The sequence below is a fragment of the Myotis brandtii genome, unplaced genomic scaffold, assembly GCF_000412655.1.
Source record: "Myotis brandtii unplaced genomic scaffold, ASM41265v1 scaffold467, whole genome shotgun sequence".
In the NCBI taxonomy this organism is placed as follows: domain Eukaryota; kingdom Metazoa; phylum Chordata; class Mammalia; order Chiroptera; family Vespertilionidae; genus Myotis; species Myotis brandtii.
Genome location: NW_005367844.1, coordinates 96951 through 110154, shown reverse-complemented (window position 1 = coordinate 110154; position 13204 = coordinate 96951).

Here is a 13204-nt window from a genome sequence, read left to right as displayed (position 1 = left end):
GGAAGGTAAAAATCAAACTGCACACATTCTTTAGTCATTCTGGATGGAACTGAGGATTTTCAATTCTCTCTCTAGCTTGAGACACTTCTTTCCACTGGGAAACACTCAAAAATCACGTGTGTGTGTGTGTGTGTGTGTGTGTGTGTGTGTGTATGTGTATGTATGTATATATATATACAAAATTTGCCCAAGGTCACAAGGCTTATATAACAGAGAGACATGTTATTCTCAGGAATGTCTCTTAGAAAGGGAATTCTATTTTGGGGGAGAGTATTTTGCTTGTTGATAAATGGTACCTGGTACCTGGTTTGACAGAATTATGTACAAGCCTTGGGTTGGAACTGGCTTCTGAGGAGGGAGAGAGGAAATAGCAAGAGGAGACAGAGGGGCGAGACAGTAGAAGGTAGTCCACTGCCTGGTGTGACATCTGCTAGTGATGTGCCACCCCTCCAACCCCGTCACCCCCCCCATCTTCAGTACATCCTCCAAAAAAGAAAAAGAGAGAGAGAGAGAAATAAAGAAAAAAGAAAGGAAGGAAAGAGAGAAAGAAAAAAATTGAGATTGAGAGAGGTAGGGAGAGAAAGGAAAGAAAAGGGAGGGAGGGAGAGAGAGGAAAAGAGAGAGAGAGAGAGAGAGAGAGAGAGAGAGAGAGAGAGACAGACACTGGGACAAAGGGCAGAGGACTGCTTTGAAGTCAGCACCCAGGACTCCTGCAAGCAGAAGCATGACGAAGTAAGGCATTCACAGCCATTATAGGAGTGAGGTTAATATGCTCAAGCTCTATGATGGGTGTTCTCCCACCATCCAAGAGAATAAGGGCTTCCTGTCAATCATTTCCTCAAATTAGAGTCAGGAAGACCTGCTCTTGGGGCTATTTTCACTCAATATCACTTATGATCAACTTGTTTTGTGAGCCTGGGGTAATGATTAACTTATCTCCATCTCAGTCTCCTACTCAATAAAATGGAGTTCAGAACCCAACCCTAAATGATATTAATGAAATGAGACAACATTCACAGTGAGCCCAATTTCTGTCATACCAGATCTTTTTAATACGTAGTTTTCAGTTTTGAATCTGAATGAAACATTTTCGAGGGTGAAGTATGTCTACAGGTAGGGAACAGTTTCTCTCTTCAAATCTCATTGGTTTAAGTATAGATTAGACCTTCAACTTCAGCTTTGTAAGTACTATGCCCCTAACAGCTCAGACCACTGTTGTATTAAATTAACAACATCTTTGCTTTGCAATTGTTTACTTTGAATTTCAGAAACCTCCTTTGGCCATGGGCGAAGTGACATGACACATGTCGGCAATCCTCTGGCTTTACACATACATGATATTATCTGTTGCTCAGACTGTAGCCTTGGAAAGATTCTATAAAATCATGTGGAGCTATACAGTTCTGTTAGGGGCAGAAATAGAATAGTGGAGACTAGCTATAATTATAAGAAATATTAATCATGCTCTGTTAACTGTGATTATTCTGTTCTGATTAGAGAAGCACATTCTAATCTGGCTGAGAGTTGTACGCCCCAGGACAGGAATGCAAAACAGTCTCCTTTTTCTGAGAACTGCCTATCATCGTGGAAAGATGAACAACCTTGTTGCTGAGATGATCTGGTTCTGGAGGTGCCCACCACCTACAACCCCAGCCTGCATTGCCTATAACCTGTAACCATTATAACTTGGCTGCTTTCCCATAACCCCTACTTTCCCATGTACTAATAATCTTTGTCCCTCTACCCAATATAAGCAGCTGGCTTAGGGGGAGGAGCAGAGCAGATTTTTGTGGATGACCTGCTGCTCTCCCATATTGCTAGCATTATTAGAATAAACACTCACATATGATTCAATCATGTATCTGCTTATGGGAATTGGCTCAAATAGTGACAGGCAGCCCAGACCCATTTATTATCCGGTTTCAGTTACACTTACAATGGAATGAGGTGCTCAACTTCATTTGACTCTTTGAAATAAATAAAAACAAAACAAAAAACACAAAACCCAAAAGCCCCAAACCTGACTGACCTCCCCTCAAGCCTGCTGTTTTCCCCGGCTCTTTCCATCTCTGTAAACGGTACCACAAAGCATCCAGTTGCTCAGGGCAAAAATCTAGAGTAATATTGATTACTCTCTTTCTCACAACTCCCTCATCTAATTCATTAGCAACAGGATTAGTTGCTGTTTCTTTAAAAGATACTATTTCTCACTACTCTTATCACTCCCTAGTTCAAGCCATGATTCTCTCTTGCCTGGGTGACTGCTGTAGCCTCCTCATCTCCTTTCTGGACAGTTGCTCACACACTGGCCCCTCTCATTTTCATGTAGCATGCAGAGCAATCACGTCATTCTTCCTCCACTCTTTACCCTTATTGCTTCCAAGTACAGATAGAAAAACTCTTTCATTATACTTAAACCAGGTTTACGAGGCTAATACTTTCCTTCTTTATCCTTTATTCCTTCTTCTGTAGCTACACTAACTTTATTGATATTTTTGAAAGTTGTCAGATCTCTCCCACCTGGAGACATTTGCAATCTCTCTTCCTTCTTCCTGGGAAGCTCATCCCCAGATCTTTGGATGGCTTAATCCTTCACTAAGTCCAGGACTCCCTTCAAAGGCCCACTTATCATTCCACTCACCCTGATTTATTGTTGTTCAAGCCTCTCTCACTCTTTAGGATTATAGTATATATTTGTTTGCTCATTTTTTATTGCCTACCTTCCCAATAGAATATAAGCTCCATTTATATGACAAATTTATTTCTATCCGTTGATTCATCTTCAAAGTATACAGTGTGTTTTCAATAAGTACTTGTTGAATCACTGATGGACTGCACTGTGTGTATGTGTGCATGTGTGTGTGTGTACGGGAACCATAGAAAAAACTATACCATGAGTGGAAGTTTCTGGCAGACACTGGGGGATGAAATGCTTTGGAAATACATGAGGTCATTCCAGAAGGCCAACAACATCATCATTTATTCAGCAATTGCATCAACATTATGTGTGGCTGAAACCAAAGACCCATTGATACCGTTGTAAAAAACATAGTTGTTAATAACTGGAAAGGAGCAAAGGGAAAGCCAAATATTATAGGCATGCCCAGTAAAGTCTGGGTGACACAGGGAAGGTACTTTTTTGTCAGTCACACCTGAGAACAGGTCACTGGCCGGAATAGGCCTGGCCACTGCAAGCATGCAAAGCTCCTAAATGTAGGAGGTTTCTCTTTTGCTCTCTTGGTTCCTGCTCCTGGCTTGCTATGGGCTTGTTGGACTCTCATGCTCCTGCTTTCACCCACATCACCCATGTTGTAGCTCATCCGTCAATTGTGTGGGGCCCACATGGCTCAGAGTCATGTGGACCCCACACACAATTGACGGATGGACTATAACTAGCCTAATGCTAAACTGGGCCCAACTCTACCATAGAACAGAAAGTCTGGACACTGGCTTTGCTTCTAGCTCTACTCAATCCCCAGTTGTACATCTTCCAGGACTGGATTAAGGGAAATGGGACTTTTGAACTGCAGGGATGTAATTCCATGCAAATAAGCTTTCTACCACATCTCATTCTCCCGTGGGGCCTCCAGAAATGCTAATTCCAGTGGCACCCCAAGAACCCCACTCCCACTAGCAACAGAGAAACACCATCCACACATTTCTCTGATAACACCATGATCAGAACAAAAAGACACAGAAAACAATGGGTCAAACACTGTACTGCACTCTTTCATATATATTGTCTCATTTAGTTTCACCCCAACAAGACAGATATCTTTCTCATTTGGACCAGAGGAGTAACTAACAACCTGGAAAGTTTACTTGACCTAGTTCACCCAAAAAAGTGGTGGAGTCTGGATTTGAACCCGAGTTTTATGTCTGTAAGTCTACTGCTGTCTATGTTGTTTCTATGTTTCTACCACTTTTAGGAAAACTCAATAGAATGAAATAGAAGAGAAGAGGAGTAAGGAGTCATCTCATTAGAGGTCTCAATCAAGCCGCATTTCTCCATAAATCCACCATGTAGCTCCAGCATGTATTAAGCAGTCATTCTCTCAAATGAATGAGTAACTCTCATTTAACAAACAAAACATGCTTCCTTCCACTCTTACTGATTATAAACATGGTCCAATAATTACATCAAATCTTATAAAATTGTTAATATTCTACCATTTTTTTTCTACAAAAGTAGCAATTCAACATGATTGAACCTAATAGAAGGTGCATTCTTTGAAGGCAGGAATTACATCTATTATCCTTTTACCTCTACTACTTTTTGACTGGTTAATATTTGTCCCTAAGAGATGTTAGCAGAAATGCAATGGCCCTCATACAAATGTGGAGGCAAGACATGATGGCCTATATTTTTCAGCACATTGAGTCTATTTTATAAATGTCATTGGGCTTTAGTTACACTGCAAAGACCACACTTATGGCACCAATCTCCCTATTTCTTTTACCTCAGTAGAGAACTTCACCTACTGAAGTTTTAAATTAGCCAATTAAAAGAGGTGAAAGCAAGGGCATTTATAAAAGGAACAACTCATAACTACCATTTACTATGCCATTTACTATGTTCTGGGCATGATGCACTATGACAAGTAAGTGCTTTATGTACACTCTCACAATGAGTCTATAACAATCCTGTGAGAAGGAATACTAGCCCCATTTCATAGATGAGGAGATTAAAGCATTTAATGTTAGAGTAAGCTGACCAATGCTACAGGCCAGTATGTAGAAGAGTCAGGATTAAAACCCAAGTCTGTCTGACAGAGTCTGATATACTGCATCACCCTGACAAGGAGGCATTGGTTGCTGTGCTCCCTGTAGGAATAAGACTCGGATGTCATGGAAACAAGCTTCACACACTAACCCTGCTAATGGCATCCATTTTCCCTACTGTGCCTAAAAAAAGAGAACTGATTTTGCTCTGCTTAAAGAAGCCAAGGACTTCAGAACTGCTGGTGTAAAGAGCCACTTTGAATGGGGTGAGCAGCCTCTCTCAGCCTATTTCCTATTAAATACAACTGAGTAGGCCAGGGCCATCACAGGTAAACCTCACACCACACAGCGGGGCCAGCAAAACATCAAAAATCAAGGGAAAACAATACCAACCCTAAAAGTTAGTCTAAGCTCCGTTTTTCTTTCTCAGAATACTTATCTTCAGGTGCTCACACCACTACATAAGGCACTTGTCTAAGCACAGTAAATAAACCACAAATATATATAAAGAAGGGTTTCCCTGCATTGAAGTGAGTTATTGAGAACGTCTATAGCTTTCTCTGAAGAGCTTAGAGCGAGGGTGATTTTTTCCTCTCTGGGATAATTCACTTGTGATTTTGGCCTTTTCCGCTCAGAGTAAACAAATGGACTAGGTGACGTCCAAGATTGCCCCATAAGCCCTAAAGATTTGTGCTCAAATGGTAAATCAAACAAAGAGGGTCCAGAGCTCCACCTGCGCTCTTCCTCACCAGCCACCTTAATTAGCACCGTTCCCGAAGGCGGGGCAATTGAGCAGTGGAGCTGGAGGCAGTAAAAAGGATCCAGACAGAAAGGGGGGAGTGGACAGCACAAAGGGCAACTTTGAACACAACTGAAGTACTGACTATGAAAACATAGGCCCTACATATATAGTGTCTCAAATCCTTATAATTTCTAACATTTAGTAGTAACCCCAACAAGACCTATAAGTAGGTAAAAAAAATAGGAAAGCTTTTAAATCTCAGCCATAGAAACAACAGCTACATAGATTATGATATACTGACTCAAAATAATGTATGCATTGTCATTAATCTTATATAATAAAAGCCTAATATGCAAATCAACCAAACGGCAGAATGACCAGCTGCTATGACATTCATTGACCACCAGGGGCAGACGCTCAATGCAGGAGCTGCCCCCAGCCTGCAGTTCCAAGGCCAGCCAAGATAGTGCCATTGGGGGCCCTCTGATCGCCCCACTGGTCACCCCACAGATCGGCTCCGATCACTGGCCAGGCCTAGGGACCCTATCATGCATGAATTTTGTGCACCGGGCCTCTAGTTTATTCAGTAATTATTTCTTGAATCTATATGCCATACCCTGAGAAAATTGGTAGAGCTGAGGAAAGGGAAATAGTGGAAATAGTCTTGGTGGAAATAGTCTAGCAGGTAGATAAAAGAAGAAAAAGACAAGAAAACAATTACAGAATGGTAAATGTGACAGCAGAGGTGAGATTATAATACCCCTGGGAAAATAGAGGGAATGACCATTGCAGCCAGACAATTAGTAATTTTAGGAGTGTATGTAGCAATTGGGAAAAAGTTTAATGATATAATAGAGAGAAAATGAATAAATAAAATTGGGTTAATACTATGGGCATACATATGCATATGGACAGACATTAAAAGGCTATGAGAGAAGGTGAAGCTGATAGGTTTAGGTGGCAGTTTTGTGGTTGGTTTTTCTGGTTTGCTGCCTTTTTTATATTTTTTAACAATTGGAAATTTGGTGAGGAAACATTAACTAAGTAAGTGGAACATCTTGTGAGGAACATCACTTCCTAAAATGGATGAGAGAAGGTGCAGGAGCAAACTGATGGGTTTCCTCTGAGAGGCACATGAAGCTGATGTGTGGATCAACTTCATCACCACTGAAAAGGCCACTTGAAGAACAACAAGAAGCATTTTTCCCTGATATGAATGGGAATATGTTGTCATTAGTCAAGAAGCTAACTGTAGAATCAATAATTCTGTGGACAAAAGGCATTAATCACTTAACCAGGATTAATGCAAAAGATTTACTGACTGATATGCTAAATTTATGAATGATGCTAACATTTGCCCACTTTTCTGGAGGTAGGATTAATGTTTAAAGTACAGGTGAATTTAGGATTCTAATATCATATGTTGTATTGGTGATTTTTTTCCCCCTTTCCCTTTGCCATTTCACATGTATCCTAGGTTAAGAAATAATTTTTCCTTCCTTTCTTTCTTTCCTTTTTTTTTTTTTTGGTAACAGTAGTATTTTGAGACTGGATTCTAGATAAGTTTTCATCTTATCCTTGGCTCCTCGTGAACAATGTACTAGCATTAACTCTAACTTCTTCATTTTGGGTCCTATTCATCATTAAAAGTCCACATCAAGCTGCACTCCTTCCATGAAATCTTTCCTGTCAACCACAAACCCCAAATAGATTTCTTTTCTCTTTTCTTAACTCCTGCCTCTTTAAGTATACATAGGTTAATACCTGATCATTCCTTACTATCTAAATATTTATGTGTGCTGGTCTTCATTACTATAATTAATTGTACATTCCCTAAAGGGGGTAATTTTATCTTTTACTACTTACCCCTAGTACCTAGCATAGGGCTGAAAACATATAAAGAGATCAACATATGCTTATTTTTAATAAAAAGAGTAATTTATACTTTCACATCACACATAACAGACATATCTATTGTTATCAGCCTTAGATGACACAGGTTTTAAAGAACCTGTTGTGTAGGGATATGTCGAATTGAATTTTTAATCTCCCAAAGAGGAATTTAATATTTACATACTTATATTAAGCAAGATTCTTTGCAAAATCATTAGTTACATCTGACACATAGTGGTCCTTGCTGGTTTTCTACCACATTTAATCAAAGCCCAGGATGACTTTCTGCAACATCTGTAACTGGGTGAACCACGTGGGCTATTCAAGGTCAGGGCTAATTATCTATATTTGCACCCACCTGGCAGATGTGAAAGGCCTAAGATATGCTAGCACTCGTTAATTGAGTATCAAGCTGTTCTCTGCAGAATTCAGCAAAACTCCAGCTGAAATATAATGGCATTCATTTTGAGGTAAAATTCCCAGGTCATTAAACACTTTGAGAAGTGATTCTTTCTGGGATAAGTGAGAGGATTTGAATCCACATGAGCTACAATCGGATTCTGTTCCTAAAAGCTCTGTGACCTTGGACAGAGCCCTTCCCTTGCTGAACCTCAGGCTCCTGCCTATAACATAAAGTTGTCTTACTAACGCATCGCTGAGTACTGTTTCTGCTCAGACTGTGATTCTTTACTATTCAATGGAATACTTTGGGCTACTTTTTATTGTGTATTTACTATGTGCCAGGAAATAGGCTTTTATGAATTTGCACTGTGCACCAGGCTGAAATTAAGCCATCATGGATTTAACCAGAATGAAGGTATCTTTGCTAACATATATCTGTTCACCTTGTCTGAAAGCTACTAATAAGCCAGTAAAGCATTCTCTCTCTCTGAGACCTAATAGTTCTAAAGAAAGTTGGAGACTACAGTCATTTTCCAGCCGCCAAGTAAGCCATTCATTCCCGAAGTATGTTCAGTGGAGCCCCTGATAATCCTTTCAAATTGTGGGCTTCTAAGGTATTTATTCTAAATGGGTTTCCGGAAATGAGTTCATACACAATCTTTTTTCTGGAGTGGACCTCAGTCTGTGACATAGTGGCTAAAAGTTATAATGTGTTAGTTGTTTCCAAGATAGCTGCCACCAATACTCTTTCCCCTGAACACACAGGCCCCTCTGCCCTTGAGAGGGAAGGTCCACTTCTCTTCCCAGTTGATCTGGGCTGGCCTATGGCTACTCCCATCAACAGAACACAAAGGAAGTGTTGCCCTGCGGCTTCTGAGGCCAGGCCACTCCGTGCACTTCAGCCCCATTGGAACCTTCTGGAATGCCCACTCTGGGGAGACCAGCTGCCATGGAAGAAGCCCAGCTGCTTTCAGCCACCATGCTGTGGGGAGGCCCACGCTAGCCATGACCCATGGCTCAGGTAGAGATGCTGGACTAGCCCTCAGATGTTCCAGCCATTCCAGCCCTGGCGTTAGTAAGGGGGCTTCAGACGCCTCCTAGCCAACCACCATTTGATTGCAGGTATGCGAGGTCTGAGGCAAGGACGGCCCAGCGGAGGCCTACACCTCCCAGTGCATGGGGGATCAGAATAATGATTCTTTCAAGCCTCTACATTTTGGGGTGGTTTGGTATGCCAGATAAATAGAAAATTCACCAAGTTCAGAAGACCATGGAAGGTAGAAATTAATTTATATGACTGAAGTCACTCAGATTCTACTAGAAATTGTAGATTAGAGTCAGCCCTTACTTGCTGTACAGATGGAAATCTTGGTAGAAGAGAGAATTCAGGCATACAAAGGAGTGCAGAATCAAGAATCGAAAGGTCCACGGAGCCTCAACACAATTGTACCTCAAGGAGGAAAGACACGTTGGGCCTGGACCTCAGGTTCCAGGTTAGTGCTCCTCACTAAAAATCAAACAAAACAAAACAACCAAGACAGAGAAACCAAAATGATTTAGGAAGGCCAGTGAGGAAGCATGAACCACATACTCTTGGGGGATGCCTGCACGCAAGGCTCGGGTGGAAAAGAGGAAGCAATTATGCTATGTGTGCAGGTGCAACCTGCCAGCTGACTGACAGACTCATAACCCCTTCAGCTTAATCAGTGTTTAACCATGATGTATATATATCTGTGTGCATGCACACACATGTGCATGGATGCTTGTGTGTGTGTGTGTGTGTGTGTGTGTGTGTGTGTGGAAGAGTGACAGACCCAACATGAAGGTATTCATTGAGCACCTGCCCTGGAGGCAGTGTATCTGTGGTGGGCGCCTGTTTCCTCTGCTATCTCCGTGGCAGAGATGGCCATGCAGGCTTCCAGGATGCCCTGTTACATGTCTTCCTTTGAAACGCTAGAGAAATACATGATAATGATTACGTCTAAAGTACAATAAAAGATAGACTGTCCAAAGGAGTGCTATAGCTCAAGGGAGAGAGCTCTCTTGGGAACCTCAAACATGTTATTTAACAGAGATATAATGGAAATTGTACATAAGTAGTTAGAGGGCAGAATGGATTTTAAATGACAAAATTCTCCTGTTACTCAATATTAGATCCTCTATCCATGGTGTCAAATCATTGCTACAGTACTTGAAATGAGCCTTTGAGGGGCTGGGTTGTTTTCTAAAACCTCTTTCTCAGATATGCAGCAGTTGTGATATTGATTGCAGACTCTTAAAAGGATAAGCTCAATGAGAAAAGCAGATGTGAATGAGGGAACATGAATTCCCTACATTCACTGAAGAAGTGCTATGGAGAGGGCCATCTAGAATGAGAGATAGGAGCACATGACAGAATGGCACTATTCCCAAATCAAATCATCAGTCAGTGTTTCTAACTTGCAACGTTTTTAACTAAAACAATATTATATAGGACTAGAGGCCCAATGCACAAAATTCGTGCAAGAGTAGGCCTTCCTTTCCCCCAACTGCCGGTACCAGCTTCCCTCTGGCATCTAGGACCCAGGCTTCCCTCACAGCCCTGGCTTCATCTGGAAGGTCATCCAGAAGGATGTCTGGCCTAATTAGCATATTATGCTTTTATTATTATAGATGGTTAGCCTTGCTAGGTAGCCTTCAACATACTCTGGGGCAGACAGTGGTATTCATAGGCCTAACAGAAAGAGAAGGAGAAAGAAAATGAAGATTGGGTGTTATTTTCCTCCTGGATCCTTCATTACAAATTTAAAAAATCTGAGTCAATAAGGTTTGGTTGAATTTTTAAATAAAGATAATGTGGAAAATCCTTTCATTACACACAGGACTTTTAGGTGGTTCTATGCTTGTCAACTGCCTAACTTCACTTACTGGAATTTCAGCCTCTGTATTTTGACACCCTATTCCATGAGACAATCATTTACTGAGCACCACCTGAATGCTCAACACTGTGCTAAGTGCTGTAGAGCAAGAATTGTGACATTTTTTGGACTTCATAGACTTGTAGCATTTTAAAAAGTGGGGATGCCATAAAGTTGATGTATCTTTTTTATTTGCCAAGAAAATGTCCCTATAAGAAAACAACTTTTCTACTGCCTATTCTCATAGCTATTCTTCATTGTAGCCAGTGGAAACTTCACCCAGGCTCTCAGCGGAGAGTCACTGTTCTGTGCAGCCCCTAAAATCAATACAAAACATTCCCACCCACCCAGTCTCCTCCTGACATGTCGGCTTAATAAGTAGTTGAACCGTGCTTAAAATTGATATTCCTATCGAGACTATTACGAATTACTCTCATAAAATATTTTAGATTCACTCATTGTTACGTAGCAATTTAATGTCCTTTAATTCTAGGCGTTATCTGTTTAGGAGTCATAATCACCATCAACATATTTTTACAAGGTTTTAAAAAAAGTTTTTTAATCTAGTACAGAGGTTTTCAAAACTACTTTAAACACACACACACACACCCCATAGAAATCTTTCTTCAAACGAAATCTTATTCAGGAAGACCAATATCTATAATAGATCAAAGCGGGCTGTTCTGACTGAAGCAGTCTGTGTGGTTCCCCCTTTCCTTTGTTCCCCCCAAACAGTAGCCCCCAAGACACCTCCACACAACCCCAGGGCTGTGGAGCAGACTCGAACAGACACTGATCTAACAGAACAAAGACTCTAGACTTTTTAAGTCAGAAGAGATCTTAGAGACAATCACAGATACAGAACAGCAGAGCAGGGAGAACCTGAGAGCTCAACTGGTGATTTCCGCTCAATTCACAGGTGAGAAAACCAAGGCCCAGAAGGACTGGAATACCTGTGCCACACACATCGCTACTTAGGGCAGACACATGAGTGAAAGTTAGGATTCTTTTATTCCAGTCACATGCTCTTCTTACCTTACTTGTGTGGAGGTTTTATGTCCAGGGAAATGGCAGGGCCACTTGGAATATAATGATGGAAAGCAGAGAAGAGGAAGCATGAGACAGGAAGAAAATGGAATAAACAAATGGACTAATTCCTCTTCAGTTCAAAGAAAGTAGAAGCTGAGTCACTGTCTACAGGAGTTGTACAATCTAGTTAGGAAAAAACAGCGAGGTACAAAAATAAGAATAATGTTCTAAAAAGACCAACTCTGAGTGATGATACATGAGTTACCGAAACCTTGAACACACCACTGTATTGGAAGTTACACAGACGTGTGAGGAAAAGTTGCCGCCCTGTTATCAAAGTGGGTTTAAATAAAAATCTGGACCAGAATCTGACAATCAAATTTGTAAAACTCGATTGTTTCTCTACACTCGACCTGAGCTGATAGACAGAGAAGCGATGGATTGTTTCTCTACAGCAAGACGGTTAGACACTTTGGGAGGGGCGCTTGTTGCTTCTCACTGCACAGACCTGCGTTAGGACACAGCGTCCCCATCAGTCAGACTGAGTGTTCCAGTGTGAGCACCGCCCATGTGATCAGCCCCTGAACACAGGTAAGCGGGTCCTGGGAGCACATGGTGCAGCAGCTCTGTGCACCAGCATGGTCTTGTCCACCCTGTGCTCACACGGCCACTGCTCTTCCCTTTCCTCCCTCTGCTGCATTTTCCTTTCTTTTATGCTTCAACTTGTCTCAGTTTGTGTGTGTGTGTGTATGTGTGTGTGTGTGTGTGTGCGTGTGTGTGTGTGTTTTGAATAACTAACTAGACAGTAACTTATTGGTATTTCCCCCTAATCTTTAACAGCAATTTGGAGTAAAAATTCTATTCATATTAAAGACAACGCCATACCCATTCCTATAACATTCATCCATTAGCAAGTGGTTCTAAATTAGGAAGCATTATGTCTGAAAAAGCAGAAACAGACTTCCTAATTTGCCAATTCATTAATTTTTTCAGTTAAATGCCACTAATAATGTTAAAGAAAATTTTTCAAAAAGGACAAGGATTATTTTCACTTTCATATTATAACTGTTTCCATTTGTCTGTCTTCCCATTCAGTATATATATATATATGAATATATATATATGCAGTCCTCGGGTTACGTTGGACTCGACTTACGTCATTTCGTGGTTACGTTGCCATCTCCATTTATAAAAAATAAGTTCCATCACTTCGACGTATGTACATATGTGCTTTATGTTTTTTATTATTTATTTACCACAAGTAAAGGTCAGGAATTGTTATTTTTCTTTTAAATATTTTTTACTGTTTCACTTCATTACTGCTGTGTATGTGCTCCATGTGAGTGACGTAGGTGCTTATGTAGGTGGGTTCCGACTTACAGCGAAAATCACATTACATCACGCCATAGGAATGAATCTCCGATGTAACATACATATATATACACATACACACACACACACACACACACACACACACACACACACACACACACAGTGAGGCAAAATAATTATATACCCC